The 21,259-nt window shown below is 41.9% G+C and overlaps 1 protein-coding gene across 3 annotated transcripts in view; it reads left to right on the forward strand.

Moving 5' to 3' along the window:
* CDH13 (cadherin 13) overlaps positions 1-21,259 on the forward strand; it is a 651,169-nt gene that overhangs the window by 432,302 nt on the left and 197,608 nt on the right. The window lies entirely within an intron of this gene.

The raw sequence follows: 21,259 nt of genomic DNA on the forward strand, positions 1-21,259 counted from the left end.
TGCAGCCATTACATTACAAATGATTGGCAGCTTAGCGGTACGGAAACACTGGTGTTTGCAGTGCATTGTTTTACCATTTATTATGTATGCACGCCTGATGACCTGCTTCTAACCAGTTTACGCATCGTCGGACACACCAAATTGGATCGAGAGGCATTTAAGAAAATAAACTGCAGTGCAACACAAGATAAACGCATGAATAAAACACAGAAATGTACATGTGCACCTCTGGTGTTAGAAACACATTTTAAATGCAGAATTTTATCATCGGTGTGTATATGGCCTTAGTAAGGGAGCCAGGGGCAGAAGAGGAAGCAGCCTCTTTCCCTGTGTCTCTTCTATACAGACTGCCAACCACCCCTAGTGCTTCACTATGGCTGGCAGGAAAGTTGGTGGGCAGATCAGGTGGGTTGGAGGCATGTAGTGCCAAGTGAGCATCACATCTAAACAAAGAGAGGAAAAGATTTATCTCACATAGGATGCGCTCTTAGGCTTCCTCAGGCTCTTTACTTGGGATATATCTAGGTTCTGTGTGTTCTGTGAACATCATATCTGTCTTAGATTGATCTTGGTGTATATCCCTCTTCCTTTCACAAAAAAAAGCCTTTATAAATGACATAATCATAGAGAAAGATATTACACAATATTTATAATGACCTGAATCTATGATTTAAAGAGTAGAGTGAAAAGTTTGCCTCCTCAGACCAGGACGACACCGCTGCTTTCAATGATTTTGTTACTTTACACGCTGTGATATTTCAGTTTCACTCTAGGGGGAAAACGCGTTTCCCTGCTCGGGAAGAAGGATGTTGTCTACATTCAGCGGCTTTTGTTACTGAAGAGCTTTTCAATGTTTTATAAATAGCTGTGAAAGGTAAGTGCCTCTCCCTGCAAAGTGATTATTCCAGAGCCTTATAAATAACTCAGGTAACATCCCTGAGCGCTGCACTCAAATAGTCGTGTGCACAACTATACAGAAACATCGAACGCAGTCGCCAAATTAATTATTTCTAACTGAAATAAGAAAACTATTTGAATGGAGAGCAGCAGTGCGCGTATTTTATACAATACTCCTCGTCAATAAATATTAATGTATGAGACCCTAGAGTAAGAATAGATGGCATCTAATATACAGCAAAAGTAGAACTGTATCGTGCAGTGGGGAAATATAAAAAGTAGGGACAATGATCTCCAGGGACACATTTCTAAACCTTTACTGGGTATTAAGGACACTGGGTAACTATGATACACAATGGTGAATATGTTGGAGCAGCGATCACATATCTACGAAGAGTCCAAGGAGTAGATTTACTAAACTTTCTGAAAAGTGGAGGTGTTGCCCATGGCAACCAATCAGATTTAAGCTATCATTTATTTAGTACATTCTAGAAAACTATAGCTAGAATCTGATTGGTTGCTAAGGGCAACACCTCCACTTTTCCTCTCTAGAAGGTTTAATAAATCTTCTCCTTGGACTCTTGGGGGTATATTTATTTAACTGGAGGTTTAAAAAGTGGAGATGTTGCCTATAGCAACCAATCAGATTCTAGTTATCATTTATTTAGTACATTCTACAAAATGACAGCTAGAATCTGATTGGTTGCTATAGGCAACACCTAACCTTGATATGTTTATGATCACTGCTCCATCATATTCACCATTGTGTATCATAGTTATCCAGTTTCCTTAATACCCAATCAAGAATGAAATTTGTCCCTAAAGATCAGTGGCGGGCTGGCCCGGAGGGCAGGGGGGCAGCGCCCCCCCGGGCCGCTGGGATAGACGCCTATTAGGGCCGGGGGGGTAGGCCGGCCACCCCCCGGATGCAAAAAACAGTTTCTCCCCCCGCGGCCGCGATGTCATCAGATGCGGCCGCGTCAGCGCACAGGAGGCCGCATCACATGACAGGGGATGCAGCCGCGTCATCAATGACGCGGCCGCATCCCCTGTAATATGATGCGGCCGCCTGTGTGCCCCCCGGCCATCCCTCTCCCAGCCCGCGCCTGCTGAAGATCATTGTCCCTATTTTTTATATTCACCCACTGCACAGTACAGTCCTACATTTTCTTTATATTAAATGCAACTCTCACCATCTATTCTTATTCTAAGGCGGCATACATTAATATTTATTGACTGGGAGTATTGTATAAAATACATGCACCCCTGCTCCCCATTCAAATAGTTTTCTTATTTCAGTTAGAAATAATTAATTGTCGACTGTGTTCGATGCTTCTGCTGTGAGTCACTCTGCAGCGATGGATTTACCCGACCACTTGATATGACCTAGGCGTTAGAACATGATTAATTAGTTAGGTGACTACAGTTAAAGCGAGAGTGAGGGGAGGGGGGAATAACCAGCTGCACGTCAATAGGCAATTGATAGTTTTTCTTATTAGCTGAGATTGTCCTGTGTGTGTTGCATGTCTCAGCTGTGTGTATTGATGATATTTGTGTGGCTTATGTTCCAGCTGTGATTTATAAATCAGTCGGTATAAGACCACATTGCAAAATGAAGTGGCAGAAAAAAAAAAATCAATGTTACAAGTCAATGTGATTGATTCTACATCATGCTGAAAACAACACAATAGGTAGTGGCCGCGCCATTTAAAGTGTACTCGTCTCTTACGCACAGACAGGACAGCTATTTTATTTCTTATGAGGCTTGAGGCACAAAGTTCTGTTCCTCAAATATTGGTTAACACCATGCAATGGCTGCTTCTGTTACACGCAGGTGACAGGTGCAGGATTTGCTAATTTCATACTTGCCGAGACTCCTGGAATGCCCGAATTTCAAGGAGTCCTCCCGGACTTCTGGGTGAAGCAGCCCACCCTCCGCATCTCACTCACGTCCCTAGTGAAGAGGGCAGACGGGAGCTGTGATGTCGCCAAATGCCAAGAATGGCATCCTCATGGCCCCGTCCCCACTGTGCCATGCCACGAATCACGGCGGGGGGACAGAGCTGTGATGGGGCAAATCACTACCCCCACCCCACTTACATCTTGGATCTCCCCTCTGGGATCCACACAAAGGACTTATTTCCTTTCATGTCAAAGTGAAAATGTTTCTTGGTGACAATATATAAATCCAAACTCATCTAAATAATCATAGGAATGTAAATGTATGTAACTGTCAATGGGGCCACATTGATCCCATAGCGGTACCCTGTATCGTTGTCGGTTATTACTGGGACCGTTTTCACAGCTGCACTCTCAAGGCATTCATTAGATTACGATGGTCTAAGATAAACTAAACTCATTTTGGATAACCCTGGCTGTGTCTGAAAGGTGATTTTGTCATTAACATTTTCTGAGCATTCTGAACGTCATACATGACCCTTGTACAGAATGCTCTACACCAGGGTTTCCCAAACCCAGTCCTCAGGGCTCCCTAACAGTGCAGGTTTTCTGGATCACATGTGACATAATTAGGACCACCTGTGGATCTGTTACAATGCATCAGTCAGTAATGAAAACACCTGTGCTCCAGCAAGGAGATATGGAAAACCTGCACTGTTAGGGAGCCCTGAGGACTGGGTTTGGGAAACCCTGCTCTACACCCTATTTCCTAATTTACTATAGCAGTTACTTGTGCTGAATTCATTAATTATGCTTTAAAAAAAGTCTTTCTTCCCAATTCATTGATTAACTGTAATAATAAGGTCAGTGTGAAGTTTACCACACAGCATTTTCACTGGGTCAAATGGGTTAAATCGAAGGGTCTGATGCCTTAAATGAAATAGATGTAAGTGTCTAGATTAAACAAAATGATAGGGTAGCTGTCAGTGGCTGAACTAACATTGGTCCGGGGAGGCGGTGGAGCAGGCGCTACAGGCCCGGAATTGAGGGGGGCCCAGCCCCCCGAGGCTCCTGTGGGAGGCTTCACTCTCTACCTTTTCCTCCTGACCCCACTTTGCTATGAGGTTGGCACCGCAGAGTTCGACCCCTAGTGGCAGTACCCATGTTAATTTGCCTTGACTACCGTCACCTGATTAACTTGTGTTGCTTTGTCTTTTTTTTTTTTTTCATTAACCAATTACAGCATTGATTGTAGAGGATATAGAGGTAGAAGTCTTTGGAGTGGAAAGCAAGTTAATTGCTATGGATATAACTTTACAGTTATAATGAAAAAGCCAATTTCAGGCTAGAAAGCTTGGAAGTGGTGAGACGAGGATAAGCATAGCATTAGATAACTGGTGTTGGTTTATAGGGTAGAGGCATGCTAAAGGTAAGATTGCATATATTGAATAACAAGCATCATGGGAAAAAGGAGTTTATTCATTGTTGCTATATCCTAGACCAGGCCAGGCCAACCTGTGGCTCTAAAGGTGTTGTGAAATTACAAGCCCCAGCATGCTTTGCTAGTCTGTAGACAGACAGTAGCTGACCTTTCCTGCTGGGATTTGTAGTTTCACAACACCTGAAGAGCCACAGGTTGGTCTTGATGGTCAAAAATATACGTTATATACATCTGTTGGGATTGTTGTTGTTGTTGTTTTCTTTCTTTCTATCCGGAAACAGATGATTATTTCACAAATTTGTTTTCATCCTTTTATTTTCCTCTTTCATATAATTCCCCAAAAAACAATTACTAGCCTGTGTGATTATCAGAGCACTTAAATACAATTTCAAACTCAAAACATTGACCTGATCATAAATTGTTTTGTTCCAAATACTAACCTAATTTATTATTATCTATTTTTTAAATGTGTTCTTTTGCCGCAACACACAAACCAACGTAGAATAAATAAAAGTGCTATACAGGATATTTAGATTTTTTTTCTGCAAATTGCACAATTAAGCATGGTTCAGTACTTGCATTAATGGAGTCTTGACTGCAAGACTTGTTTTGTTACATTACTATGAATATGCCAGCTGAAAATCCACTTGTAGTAACTGCACAGTTGTAATGGTATCTTTACAGATCTCTAATATTCTCTGTCTGGAGCCACGATGTCCTGGGTTTTAATTTTATTTCCAACCATTAGCTTTGCATACAATAAACATTACAACACCGAGACCTAATCTTGTTTCTGCTTTATTAAATCACAAAATTAGAAAGTCAGGAATTACTTTTATGCTTAACTCGTTCCTGCCTATTTAGTGCTGTCGAGCCGCGAGGGCCAAGTTCCGAGATAAAGGATTGTTATCCATGTCTGAGAATGACTCCATTATGATCCGTTGGCAAATGGTTAATTTCGGAAAAGCATTGCCTACAGTTTAAGATTAGAGTCTGGTTTAGCACAAAGTGTTAATTCAAAGAACCTGAATACAGTATTGGATTTACAGTCTCTGTCTCTAACCTTCTGTCCCTCTAATTTACACCCCACATGCTGCGGTACCGCAGGTGGTGTCAGGCAATTGGCCTAAAATCACCATGTTTGACTCCAAAATTAGCGGAAAGCCCAAGCATGATCCTTTTTAAGTCAATAGGATCATAAGCAGGCATGTTGGCAAATATGTGTTGAAGTTGACCCCTGTGGACTTATATATTAGGCCATCTTCCATGTTTACAAGCTTCAGAGAAAATTTGGAAGTGTTGAGGCCTGTTGAACCGAGCATTAAATTTTGTCCTCCAAACTTTTCCACATTTATATCGTTAGTCCTTCTAAAACTACACAGCAGAATTAATTGATCAATGTCTTCCAAGCCATGTATTACTATGCAAAGATCTAAAATGTGAGGGGGCAAAGACTAAAGATGTATTGGCGCTCATGAAAATTCTGTGTTTACCCAAATGTACTGTAACATTTTTTAATTTGGAATCGCTCTCTCCAATATCCTGTGCTTTAAAGATGTACAGGTTTATTTGCCAATAGGAGAAGAGCCTTATTAATGATAAAAACACAAAAGGGTTTATCAATGCACTGTTGTACGTCATAGTGTCGGATATAAACCCGCAATACCTGCTCATCTCAGGATGGCGTTAACAGAAGAAAAACATTTTAAAAAATGCTTTATTCTTAGGCTAAAGTATTATTTAATGCAGTACAGTTTAAATAATATTTATTTCATTATTAAAATAAAGGAGGTTTAAGAATTTATGAAGAGAGCAACATTCTATATAAGCTATATATTATACACAATGTTGCTTATGTACACGCGTGTGTTTGTGTCTTTTTAAAAACATTATTTAATTTAACTCTTTTTAAATTTTTTATTATCTAAAGCAACTGAAAGACCAATTCTGAGCTTTCCGTTCCAATGCATATGCCGGCTCATAGAACGATGGAGAAAGTCCCGGTGAAGTGGTAAGTTAACGGCTCTGGGCCAGTTTCGCACGCAGAAGGTGTGTAGGGTATGTAGGCAGCTGACAATAACAGAACTTAGTGGCAACTGCTCACTCTTGGGGGTGTATTTACTAAACTGCAGGTTTGAAAAAGGTGGAGATGTTGCCTATAACAACCAATCAGATTCTAGTTATCATTTATTTAGTACATTCTACAAAACAACAGCTAAAATCTGATTGGTTGCTATAGGCTACATCTCCATTTTTTTATACCTGCAGTTTAGTAAATATACCCCTTAGTGTGTAACTGTGCAAATCAGGCCTGGTCAACCTGTGGCTCTCCGGATGTTGTGAAACTACAAGTCCCAGCAATGGGCAGGCTCTCTACTGACAAAGCATTCTGGGGCTTGTAGTTTCACAACATCTGGAGACTCACAGGTTGGCCAGGCCTTGTGTAAATTGTCACTCATAACTAGACCTCGATGTCGGTAGCAAATGGTAAACAGAGTAATGTATACCTGAAAAAATACACAACAGTTTCAGCTCATCTTACCCTATCATCTACATGTATTTATTTTGCGATTAACCTTTCTTGCCTTATACAGTATTGTACTATCAACTTATTATTAAAAAGAAAGAAAAGCATTGTTTCACAGTTAACAAGCAGTTTCTGCACCTGGCTCGGTTGTTACGGTGTACTATAGCTATAATTGGGATAGTGTGCGCTTTATACTACGTTCTGTCTCTCCGCTCTGTCACTGGCTTCATACTCCAGGAGCTGATGTCAGAATCTTCTGCATATTGCTGATTGTCAGGTCGATATTTGTGTTCCAGCAAGTAGATCAGCCATCATCTGTCTGTCAGTTCTCTCTGCTGTCATCTGTGATAGTACATCCAGCTCACTGGGTAATTATTACCTTACCAAAAAACATGTTTAATTGTTTACACATGCAGTGCGAGATGACATCAGCAGTGTCTTATACTCTTGTCTACAGCGCAGTGCACTCCGGGGTGTGAGTGCCGCTTATATAAGGACAAGGTGTGTTATACGCTATATACTGGTCTGCTGTAATGTCCATTACATTCAGGGGCATCAGTACAGTGTGTTATACACTGGTGGTCTGCAGCATATTCCAGGCAGGAGTGCACTGTGTTATACACTGGTGGTCTGCAGCATATTCAAGGCATGAGTGCACTGTGTTATACACTGGTGGTCTGCAGCATATTCCAGGCAGGAGTGCACTGTGTTATACACTGGTGGTCTGCAGCATATTCCAGGCAGGAGTGCACTGTGTTATACACTGGTAGTCTGCAGCATATTCCAGGCATGAGTGCACTGTGTTATACACTGGTGGTCTGCAGCATATTCCAGGCAGGAGTGCACTGTGTTATACACTGGTGGTCTGCAGCATATTCCAGGCAGGAGTGCACTGTGTTATACACTGGTGGTCTGCAGCATATTCCAGGCATGAGTGCACTGTGTTATACACTGGTGGTCTGCAGCATATTCCAGGCATGAGTGCACTGTGTTGTACTCTGGTGGTCTGCAGCATATTCCAGGCATGAGTGCACTGTGTTATACACTGGTGGTCTGCAGCATATTCCAGGCATGAGTGCACTGTGTTATACACTGGTGGTCTGCAGCATATTCCAGGCATGAGTGCACTGTGTTGTACTCTGGTGGTCTGCAGCATATTCCAGGCAGGAGTGCACTGTGTTATACACTGGTGGTCTGCAGCATATTCCAGGCAGGAGTGCACTGTGTTATACACTGGTGGTCTGCAGCATATTCCAGGCAGGAGTGCACTGTGTTATACACTGGTGGTCTGCAGCATATTCCAGGCAGGAGTGCACTGTGTTATACACTGGTGGTCTGCAGCATATTCCAGGCAGGAGTGCACTGTGTTATACACTGGTGGTCTGCAGCATATTCCAGGCATGAGTGCACTGTGTTGTACTCTGGTGGTCTGCAGCATATTCCAGGCATGAGTGCACTGTGTTATACACTGGTGGTCTGCAGCATATTCCAGGCAGGAGTGCACTGTGTTATACACTGGTGATCTGCAGCATATTCCAGGCAGGAGTGCACTGTGTTATACACTGGTGGTCTGCAGCATATTCCAGGCAGGAGTGCACTGTGTTATACACTGGTGGTCTGCAGCATATTCCAGGCAGGAGTGCACTGTGTTATACACTGGTGGTCTGCAGCATATTCCAGGCATGAGTGCACTGTGTTATACACTGGTGGTCTGCAGCATATTCCAGGCAGGAGTGCACTGTGTTATACACTGGTGGTCTGCAGCATATTCCAGGCATGAGTGCACTGTGTTATACACTGGTGGTCTGCAGCATATTCCAGGCATGAGTGCACTGTGTTATACACTGGTGGTCTGCAGCATATTCCAGACAGGAGTGCACTGTGTTATACACTGGTGGTCTGCAGCATATTCCAGGCATGAGTGCACTGTGTTGTACTCTGGTCTGCAGCATATTCCAGGCAGGAGTGCACTGTGTTATACTCTGGTGGTCTGCAGCATATTCCAGGCATGAGTGCACTGTGTTATACACTGGTGGTCTGCAGCATATTCCAGACAGGAGTGCACTGTGTTATACACTGGTGGTCTGCAGCATATTCCAGACAGGAGTGCACTGTGTTATACACTGGTGGTCTGCAGCATATTCCAGGCAGGAGTGCACTGTGTTATACACTGGTGGTCTGCAGCATATTCCAGGCAGGAGTGCACTGTGTTGTACTCTGGTGGTCTGCAGCATATTCCAGGCATGAGTGCACTGTGTTGTACTCTGGTGGTCTGCAGCATATTCCAGGCAGGAGTGCACTGTGTTATACACTGGTGGTCTGCAGCATATTCCAGGCAGGAGTGCACTGTGTTATACTCTGGTCTGCAGCATATTCCAGGCAGGAGTGCACTGTGTTATACTCTGGTCTGCAGTAAGGTGCAGTATATTTGTACTCATGAAAACCAGATTTCATCTTTTAAAATATTTAAAATGAGATAAAGGGGTTGAAAGGCAGCAACTTTAAGGGCGTTTCTTGCCGTGCGCCATTTCTTCTCTGCAAAAATAGTTGAATTTTGCACCAGTTTACAGCTGGCCCATACTGGGGCTCATCCTATAGATGCACTTAGTACTGCTGCAAGTGGGCCAGATTGGCGCAGTAATTCAAAACCAACGCGGTTTGCATTGTACATTCTGTATGTGACATAAATGTCCTTCACTGTTTGTTATACATATTCACTAGTCTTGACCGTACCACCAATATGACTGACAATGCCATCTCCCCCCCCCCCCCCCCCCCTCGAAAAAAAGTGTGACTGTCCCACAAGATAAACAACTGCCGGTGTTTTATGTCCTTGTTTTGCTCCTCAAGGTGATCTTTACAAGCATTATATAGTTATGAATATAAATAATCTTTCTGTATCATCACAGTTGCCAACTGTCTTCCTCTCTCCAGGAGTTTCTGGAGGGGAGGTCAAGCTGCAATTGGGAGGAGAATGGAGCTACGATTCGCATCATTTTGGCCCCTTGTACAATATTCCTTTAATTCGCCAGACAATTAACATTACAATCAAAGGCGAGATCCCTAAAATGTCAGGAATAAGGCTGTATACTTGAAGCCATTTGTTTTTGTTCGCTTTGCTAAAGCTGTTGTACTAAATAACTTAATCACCAAACAATTGTTGTCAAACCGTGAATACACACAAGCAGCGTTTTGAGGTTCAGTTCATACTCGGTCATCCTGCGTTTTGTTGCCAAGACTTTTTCCGTTCTATATTTTTCAGCCATTGAGTAATATGCAGCAGTTTACCGCAGCTCGCTGCATGCTGTGCGGCATTGACAGAAAATTGGAATCAGCCACAAATGAAAAATGATTAAAGAATCTTTGATCGTCTCATTTTATGGGGAATGTTTTCATTTTCCAGACTGTGAAGAGAGGAGGAAATTAACGTTTTCTTGAAGCCGAGATCAAAAAGGTTATCACACTCTCAGTCATTTTCTCATAAGCTGAGAAGGGTCGCTGTGAACGCAGACCGCTCTAGTCGTATCTCCCTGGTACGCAAATTAAAAATTAGTATTGGTTGTAATGAATTCCTCATCTGCCCTTCTCTACGGAGAAAATTCCTTTTTGTCCCTATGTAGAGATTCTTTTCATGGTACAAGACATGCCTCCCATGTTTTACCCTTAAAGGCGGTTTCAACCTACGGATGACTTTAATCTGTTGCCTTGTTCATGCTCGCATGCAACTTTTAATAGATAGCTTTTTTTCTTGCTAGACTCATCGGGACTGATTCATTAAGGAAAGCAAACCAAAACAAAGGAGTAACTTTGCTCCTGGACAAACCATGTCACCCCTTGTGCAAATTGGTTTATTATTTTGCACATAAATACTAGCTATTTATTCATGTACCGTGCAAATACTTTATTTTCACGCTGAAATTTAAAGTTGATCTAGGACATGCTCTACCCCAACTATAAATCTGTCCCCACATTTTAAATTTACCTCCCCATGCAATGCAGCAAGGTTTTGCCCAGGTGCAAAGTTACTGCCTTCACTTTCCTTAATGCATCAGGGTTTTTGTGTGCTGTTTTAGTGGTATGTTTATATCAGTGATGGGTAACTCGATACAATTCAAAGGCCGCATGGTGCGGCCCTCTAACTTTCAAAAGGGCCGAACATTACCCTTCATCTCAGTATTAAATTAAAGCAATCATCATCGCCATTTATTTATATAGCGCCTCTAATTCCGCAGCGCTGTACAGAGAACTCACTCACATTAGTCCCTGCCCCATTGGAGCTTACAGTCTAAATTCCCTAACACACACACACACACACACACACACACACACACACACACACACACACACACACACACACACATACAGACAGACTAGGGTCCATTTTGATAGCAGCCAATTAACCTACCAGTATGTTTTTGGAGTGTGGGAGGAAACCGGAGCACCCAGAGGAAACCCACGAAAACACAGGGAGAACATACAAACTCCACACAGATAAGGCAATGGTTGGGAATTGAACTCATGACCCCAGCGCTGCGATGCAGAAGTGCTAACCACTGAGCCACTGTATTGCAATACATTTAATAAAAGAGGCACCTATCTGTAATAACACCAGCAGACATATTATACAAGTGTTACAAGTTACAACAAACAAATCTGACAATAAGGCAGGAAGGCGCTGGGGGCCACAGGTGACGGCTATGAGGGCCGTATGTAACCCTAGGGCCCATTACTGGTTTATATCATCAGGCAGATTTTGTTTATTATACTGTAGCTCCAGGAAACAGCACAAAGTGGCTCTCTTAATACCGTTGCATCTAATGCAGAGAGCACAACAGTTGCCAGGGCAACACAAAAGAATTTGGCTAAAATAAATACAATCTGTTACTTTATTTATACAACTAAAACATTTGAATTGAATCAATACTTTGTTGTCGCGTGACTTGGCTGAGCCTGTGGCTAGGTACTGTTGCTTTAAAAATGTTATATTTGATCACTATATTTGGTACTTACATCCTGCTCTTAGCAATAGAATTCTATACCTGGCTGCAAACTTTTATTCTTCCCCAATTTCTTCACATAGCCAGGAATGTTTCGCCCCTGCCTGAAGCTCCCAACCCCAATCACTCTCTTCTCCCTCTGACTCTTCAAAATATTTCTTCCCTGTGTTTGGTTATTTTTATTTGCCACCAAACAAGTAAAAAATAAATAAAGGGCCTGATACTTTAAGGCACTAAAATGCTGATACGTCCTGTATTTTGCGTTAAATTACACTCGCATGCCCAAAAACTGACTATACATCAGTGAATTCAAGAACATTTAATTCATCTACAAATGCAAAGGACACTTCCAACATCCTACGATTTCAGGGGCGGAACGAGGAGGGGACTGGGCGTATGCACTTCGTCAATGTACAGTAATGGGGTGCCAAGCCCGAGTGCACGCAGTAGCGTCCAAGTCAAGCTTTGCACGTCTCTCAGGTATGTGTGTGGTGTCACTTGCTCCAGCAACAGGTCTGGTGTAGACATTAATAGCATCCTGATAAATGTATATCAACATTTTATTTTTTTTGTTTTTTCATTAATGAGTATATTATTAACAGGTGACAATCATTGAATACTTTTTTTTTCTGTTCATTCTGCTGGGAAATATTTGTATCCAGCAGTGTGTTGTGTGTATTTCTGCATACGGTAAGTGCGTATATGTAGACTGTACCCAGAGCTGGATTAACATATTGGTCTTTCTGGGCTATAGCCCATGGGCCTCGGGCAGCCAGGGGGTCCCAACAAAGAATTTTACTTAATGCCGGCGATAGGGTCCCATTCATTCAAGTTAGGCAGGCACAGCTGACAGCGAATCTTATGCTGTCAGTGCGGGAGCGGTGTACAGCGTGCTTCTTAGCGAAGAGGTCACGTGAGACTGACTTAGTCTCGCTGACCTGCTTGCTGTGCACCGCGTCCGCATTGACAGCAGGGCAAGAAGAAAGAAGAGGTGCCGCCTGATGGCTGCAGCAAAGTGGACCAGGTAAGTTTCTATATATGAGGGGAGCGGAGGTGATACATTGGGGAGGAGGGAGGGCCTGTACAAATTATTATTATTATTATCATTTATTTGTTAGGCACCACAAGGTATCCGCAGCGCCGCACACAGTACTAACAGTAGACTATACAGGGTGAAACATTACAGAACAATGAACAAAAAGTACCAATACTTCAGAAACTCCGGCCAGTCATATGCAGTAAAGACGGAGCGGAAGAACAGGTATGGAGACAGGAGGGGAGGGGGCCCTGCTCACACGAGCTTACATCCTAAGGGAGGGTAAACAGACCAGGCACAAGAGGAGCCAGTTGAGGAGAGAAGGGAGGATGAGCTAAAGGCAGGAGATGGGGGCTTCTTAGCCCAGGGGCCTACATTGGCTTAATCCGGCCTTGAGCGTACCTAGACCCATATTCAACAAGAGAAGTTTCTTCAGATCTGCTTCCAGCTGAATACGGTCGTGTATGTCCCCGAATATGTTCGTTTTGCATGCCTTAATGAGCCAGGCCCAAAACCTCTTAACTGTGTGTGATATGGACTCTCCCATCTATAGTGCTCCCCCTATAATTCTTTACCTGAGGTAAAGTCTCACCTGGTTTCATGACCAAAATGCTCTTTTACTTAATAGAAACCACAGAATGTAATGGGCCACATTCAGAGGTAGTAGCAGAGCACAAAAAGAGCAAATTTGCACTTTGGCAAAACCATCTTGCATTGCAGGTATGAGGGGTTAAAATATACGACCAGATTTAGAGTTGAGAAGGGACATGTGAACTCTAACTTGCAGTGTAAAAATAAAGCTGTCTAGTATTTGTGTGCTACATGCAATAACACTAAATATTTTCCTTGCATACAAAAAAATAAATGCATTTCACACTTTGCACTGCGACATGGTTTGTCCGGGAGCAAATTTTCTCCTTTTTTTCCTTTTTTTTTTTTTTTTTTGTGCTTTCCTCCTAACCCCAAAGTTGGTGAAAAGAAGTGGGGTGAAGCCTGGGCACTGTCCGCTCTATAACAGCGAGTTACACACTGATTGGACTTACGTGCTGGGAGCATTACACCGGGGAAGACGGCTCACACTGTTAGTGGACTGTATAACACAAAGTTGCCAGTTTCTGCAGATGGGAGAGCAAATAAATCAACTATAATGAATGGGAGACGGAGCGCAGGGGAAACACTGTAACATTGATCAAACAAGATTAATAATAATATGTACAAGCCAGAAAAGTTATTCAACATTTCCTAGTACACACAAGAATTGTTTCTTGATCCTCTATGAACTATTTTGTTTCTAAAATAAAATTGTGGCACATTAAACTAATTAAAAACCATGACTGATTAACGCTATAATCCTAATATACAAAAGAGGTCTGTGAAATGTCTGGGCTGAGAGCAAAGCAGAGCATTTATAATGTCAATGTCCCAGCACACATTGCAATCAGGATTTTCAATAGAACCGTGTCTGGCCAAAGATTGGTCCAGTTACTCAGGCGCTGCGTTCAGCAAACGGATGGCAAAACTCCAGGTTAGTATTTCACACGAGTAGGCTCAGATTTGATTGACTATGACAAATCCACAAACGGCATAATGGTCGACATGAATTAGCCAACCAAAGTCGCACCCAGTGTGGACAGCTGTGTGGTCTTTGATACAAAAAGAGGCGCAGTAAAAGTAATTACTGTATTTTTTCTTGTGAGTGGAGAAGTTGCCCATGTAGACAGCTATTTTGAAGGCCAATATGTTCATCTTAGACCAGATTGATCTCAAAACACTGTGTGCATCAGTCCAAATTGATCCTGATAGATCCGGATGTCAATTGAGATTGGTGGGCAATGCTGTCAGGCAATAACTGCAAAGGCATCGTCCAACCACATAGGATAGTGTCTTGGTGGACTTGCCGAGAGACCCGATCTGTCCTGGTGAGGCCAGTTTTAGTTGCGTTGCTTATAGCTTTGACTACAGATAGCTATTGTTTGCTATACTGGTGAGGACGTAACCATATATAACAATGAAACAGTGCCCCTAGTGGACAATATATAATAAAACTAATATTAGAAAACTTGTACCAAGCAATACTTTTATAATTTGATCTCACTCAGACAAGTACTGCCTTTTGCGTTTTTCATTTAACATCTGTACAATACATGCATTGTTTTTTTTGTTAAATAATGTTCTTGTATATCATTCCTTTAGGTAAGGAGAGTGCTGACATGCTTCCATATATTACAATAAATAATAGTATATGCCACTGTCGGCAGGTGCTTACAGACAGGTCTGCAGAGAATTAATGAGTATTCCATCTTCTAGTGACATGTAAATAATTATGCCTTCTATACCCATGTGATATAAATATGATTAATAAAATTTGCAGACACTTGTTTGTCATATTGGCTTAGTTTCTTGAAACACTGCAAATTATTTTATTGATGCAACGGGAATGACATAAACAATTAATGTAAAACCTACATTTTCATTATACCCGGTCACTTAGAAAAAAAAAAAGAATTATACTTCAGACTAATGGCTCTGAACCCGTAATGGCTTTTGTCAAATTATGAAAACGTAAGGAAATGAAAACGCTGTCAAACAAACGGCAGCCAAAGACACTGTCTAATTACATCTCAGCAAAGTAAATTAGTTCCCGTGGTTGTTGGATGCAAAACAGGGCAGTTTAGTGATCTCTCCCAGTTTGCCAGACTCCCTTTCTCCTCCTGCACTCGGTCAGAGTCTTACTAAACTGTGTCTTTCACTATTGATCAGCTATTAGCAGGGGAAGATGCTTTAATCAATGAAGCCGATAATGCGAAGCTGATAGACAAATGAGCTTGGGATGTCAGCTATCCCGGCTTGTATCCCATCCAGGGTTAATAGTGGTTCTGTGTAGGTGGCAGTTCAGCGGCTAAACTTCTCTTCTTGGCCGTCACAGTGGCACAGTGATTAGCATTGCTGTCCCGCAGAACTGGCGCACCGAGCAGGGTGCTACCTCCGTGTCTTTATATTACATGGCTCCTTGACCTGGCATGTTCTCCCCATGTTCCCGTGAGTTACCTACAACAACATTCCGATAGATAAACTGGCTTCTGACTTACTTAGCCACAGTGTTTGGTCACCGGAGCTTACAATCTAAACATCTCCAGAGACTAGTGTGAATGAATAACCATTCTCTGATTGCACAACACTGTGGAATATGTTGGTGCTATAGTAATAAAGGATCATATTAATAATTATAATAAAAGGTACTCCGGATTAACACAGCAAACCCTTCTTCCAGACAGTGTATCAAGAAATATAGGAAATAAATACAGAAATGTTAAAAAGATTAGACATGCTATATTGGTTATGTAGAAGGACATGGAAACATGTATCTCCGTGTTGCATTGAATATGTTACAAACATTTGTGGTGCACATGAAGAAACATGCTGGTTATTGTGTAATTGAGGTCTTGCATTATCCATAGCTGGTACAGGCTGGTATAGATCAAAGCCTTTCTTGTTAAATGTCAGTCTCTCCATCCACACATCTGTATCTGTTGTTATTACCTGTTTGTCTGACACTTTGACATTCATAGTTTACCATCAGGAAGAGCAATCTTACAATATCGGCTCACGGTGGCTCAGTGGTTAGCACTTCTGCCTTACAGTACTGGGGTCATGAGTTTAATTCCCAGCCATGGCCTTATCTGTGAGGAGTTTGTATGTTCTCCCTGTGTTTGCGTGGGTTTCCTCCGGGTGCTCCGGTTTCCTCCCACACTCCAAAAACATACTGGTAGGTTAATTGGCTGCTAACAAATTGACCCTAGTCTGTGTGTCTGTCTGTGTGTGTGTATTAGGGAATTTAGACTGTAAGCCCCATTGGGGCAGGGACTGATGTGAATGAGTTCTCTGTACAGCGCTGCGGAATTAGTGGCGCTATATAAATAAATGATGATGATGAATATGGATAACCCACCAAAATGAAAATTGTCACTATGGTTTTATAAGCCAAAAAAAGAGGAATCAACGTTAACCCCAAAGTTAATGGGCAGCATGGTGGCTCAGTGGTTAAAAACTACTGCCTCACAGCACAGGGGTCATGATATCAATTCCCAACCATGTCCTTATCTGTGTGGAGTTTGTGGGTTTCCTCTCACACTCCAAAAACATACTAGTAGGCTAATTGTCTGACTGTAGACTGTAAGCTAGGATGGGGCAGGGACTGATGGGAGCGAGTTCTATGTGCATCACTATGGAATTGGTGGCGCTATATAAATAACGGATGATGATAATGATGAACCCTTAGACAACACATAGAGTCCACTCCAGCAGCTGATGTTTGGTATGGAAATATAAAATACAATGTTGTGTGCATGCAAATAATGTTTGGCGTCGAATAACCAGATGAGGTTCCCTAGCTGGAAAAGTTTTTCAAGATGAAAAGTAAAGTACTTTTATTGAGCGTTCGTGCCTTTCACAGACTGGGGAATAGATGAAGACAATATTTTGGCCAGACATAAATAAAGTGGCTATACTGATAGGACAAGATGAATGTAACAGATTTATACCAAATGCCCAGAGAGATAGAAGAATGGGAAGAGTAATAAAAGCCATAATCAAAGAGAGAAGAGAGAAAACAGATATCTGACCTGTAGATTTACTCATCTGAAGGTTATTCATAGTCAAATAGGTATTACAAAAACACATTGCATAAGGTCCATCAGACAGTGAGAGTTGTTGTTAAGTAGACTTAAAACAAAAACATAAGTGAGTGTAGAAGCTTAGAAGTTATAGACTGGAGTCGAACAAAGGGAGTGTAAGCTGACTATGCGAGGCGTAGGTAGGACTAGGTACATGCTTACAGCAAGGCTGGAAGTGATAGACGTTAGGGAAGTATTAAAGATGTAAGTCAAGATGTGAGATAGATGCTTTAATAAGTGAAAGAAGAATGGAAATAGAGGGTCTGATTTATCAAGAAACGTGAATGACGGTTTTGTGCGTATAATCCGCAAATTTGATCTGCTCATACCAAGTACCAGACCATACGCAACTAAACACAGCCACAATTTATCTGCATATGCAAAGGACACTTATTACAGCTAGCGATTTCTGGGAGGGAACAAGGCAAGGTTGGGGTGTTCGGCTTTAGTCAATGTACATTAAGGGCGTGCCGAACTTGAGCGCACGCAGCAGTGTCCGATTCAGGCTCTGGTCATCTCTAAGGTACTTGATATCCTGCCGTATCTCTTGTTCCAGGCACAGGTCTAGTCTAAGTCCTGAATACTAGTGGTGCATGTGTTTGCAATCAGTAGCAACTGCAAAAATGTATTTTATGTTCAGTAGACATTAATAACATTGTAATAAATCTATTTCATGGGGGGAAAAATTAGAACAATTAACACATTTTTTGTTTTTTTACTGCTTCATTATTGTCTACAGTATTAACAGGTGACATTACTAATTGATTTTTTTTCTGTGCGTTATTTTGCAAATTTATAAGCCATGTAGGTATTGGACGTACCCTGCAGTGTCTTATGTAGGAGAGCACAGCAGACCTACACCTGTATTCATCAGCTCACGTATCTTCAGATCCGCTCCTTGTTGAATTCCCTGTGGTTTAAATCAAACGCAGGTTGCGCTCAGTATGCAGGACTTGAAGAATCGGGCCCAGAGGGTGTAGGCTGAGGTGGGAATAGAGCTATATACTTCAGAATAAAACATGGACCAGCCACAGATGCTGCTGAATTCAGTGCAGTGTGCAGCATAGCTAAGGACTAAGTAGAGAACATGATGTAATAGATACATTGTATCACTGTGTATAATCAGTTGTGAGAGACCCTTTTCTTTGTCACTCTCTGACTAGTAATCAGAGATAACAATGTTTATCACTACACTGTCCGTTTCAGAACATACCTTATCCATGCCAAAAATGACAAAGATAATATACTTTATCATCCTCTGACATGGATGCGGTATAAGCTGGTTCTATGTTCCATATTCTTCTTCCATCATATTTAACTCAGCCAGAGATTCCGCTGCACGGCTCACAGCTGCAGCCGCATGCTTTTATATAGGCATGGAACTCCTTGGTGACTGCTAATGTCTTTAGGTTTCTCAGTAGGGGTGCATTACCTCTTATAGCTTGTAACATACCTCCATTTAACTTGGCTGTGAATAGCTCAGGATATTTGATTCAACTGCAAAAAAAACCCCAAAACAACCATCTGTGCTATGTCATGCAATACGCAGCAAATAACTCTGCAACATCTGTACCGTTCCAGAGTCTCACTCAGCTACAGGCTTGCGGGTTTAAATTTACAGGAGATTGTAGCAGTTGCTCTATCTTTTCCAGAGTGGGAATATATTGGTCCCCAAGGTTTGTGAATAGCTCTGTCTGTTATATTTTCCTGTACTGTGTAAGGCTGATCTAGCTACTTCATGTCATGCCAGAAAGAGTAATATTTTATTATTATATCACGTCTTAGGGGGATTCTTCACTCTACACCCAGCGATTCCATGAATGCACTTATCAGACTTATGTTGATAAGGATTGGGATGCAGAATGGCTGATTTGTGCTTTTAAGAGTAAATGCCTTGGCTGGAAAAACAGAGTATTATATGTCTTGTCTACAGTGACAGGTTGATAAGAAACCATATTCTATAGCTTCATTCACTGTACTGGGGATGTATCAGTTCAACGACGTCTTTCATTGTGCTGGTATAGAATAGTCGCAACCATTTAAATGCGGCTCCACATGACCCGACCGGCTTCCCTCCAGAAGAGCAGAGTAAAACATTACATAACTTTTACATAGCTTTACTTTCTGTAAATGTCTAACGTCAAATCTGGAAATAGTTTATTCTGTAAATCTTATTAGATGTATTATAATAATTCTTCAATAACAGATAAGCACAGATGTGCAGGAAATAAAGTGTGTGGGCAAAGAGCATTACAGGATTAACAGCACCGCAGATTATTTAATTTCCACCAACTCCTGTGTCTCCTCATATAGGCAACTTTAAGGTGGGAGGAGTGAGGTTACCATCATCATCACCATTTATTTATATAGCGCCACTAATTCCGCAGCGCTGTACAGAGAACTCATTCACATCAGTCCATACCCCATAGGAGCTTGCAGTCTAAATTCCCTAACACACACACACACAGACGCAGACTAGGGTCAATTTAATAGCAGCCAATTAACCTACCAGTATGTTTTTGGAGTGTGGGAGGAAACCGGAGCACCTGGAGGAAACCCACTTAAACACAGGGAGAACATACAAACTCCACATAGATAAGGCCATGGTCGGGAATTGAACTCATGACCCCAGCGCTGTGAGGCAGAAGTGCTAACCACTGAGCCACCATGTTGCCCATGCAGCCAATCCGAGCATCTAAAGATTCACAAAAAGAATAATGATATGAAGTTCATTTAAAACGGCTATGTGGAAAATGTAGTGTCAGAGCAGCCGTACATGATCTAAAGTTAATAAATCCAACTTGTTTATCGTGCTTACATTTTTTGTGCATGAGACGATGCATGGAAATAAAGCCTATCCATACACTAGGAGCCGGTGAGGTCATAGAGGCACGAGGCTCCCTATAATCAATATAAAACCAGCAAAGCCTGCTTGGGGGAGAATGTATGGGATCCTCTGTTAATATATGTCAGTCGTTAATATGGAACTCCTTGGTGACTTCTAATGTCCTTATATTTCTAAGAAGGAGGTGCATCATCTCTTACAGCTTGTAACATACCTCCACACCTCTGAATAGCTCAGGATATTTGAGTTAACTGCAAAAAACAAACAACCATCTGTGCTATGTCATGCAATACACTGCAAAAATCTCTGCAACATCTGTACAGTTCCAAAGTCTCACTCCGCTTCAGGCATGCAGGTTTACGTTTACAGGAGATTGTAGCGGTTGCTTTATCTTTTCCAGAGTAGGAATATATTGATCCCCAAGGTTCGTGAATAGCTCTGTAAAGCCATCAAAGCCTATTTGGGGGAGAGAGTTTGTATGGGAGCCTCTGTTAATATATGTCAATCGTTAAAATAATGCATGAAATAACCACATCTCTTTTGCTAGTTCTCTATATTTAGCTCTGCAGCGATATAGTGGATAGTGGAGGATGACATGCTTGCAATGTATGAATTGATCCAAGGTTGTTGCCAAGATCTATTTAAACCAGTCTGACAAAATGACGAGCCACCGACTTTTCACATGATCTGTCACCCCTGACTAATGAACTGCATGACGTCCATAGTTGTCAGGGCCCATGCAGAGAGGAGACTGGATGATTATCCCAGAGGGACAGTCTGTCAGCACTCTTGGTGACTCTGCATCAAGTGTCTTTTTAAAGGACTTGTTAATTAACAAACACAATTAAAATGATCAATATAACACAAGTCTAATTAACTAGCGTGAGATTGTTGCAAGTGACAATTTATTTTTCTCATCAGCACTTTGTTGTTCCTATTGTCAG

Source organism: Mixophyes fleayi, chromosome 10 (genome assembly GCF_038048845.1).
Source record: "Mixophyes fleayi isolate aMixFle1 chromosome 10, aMixFle1.hap1, whole genome shotgun sequence".
In the NCBI taxonomy this organism is placed as follows: domain Eukaryota; kingdom Metazoa; phylum Chordata; class Amphibia; order Anura; family Limnodynastidae; genus Mixophyes; species Mixophyes fleayi.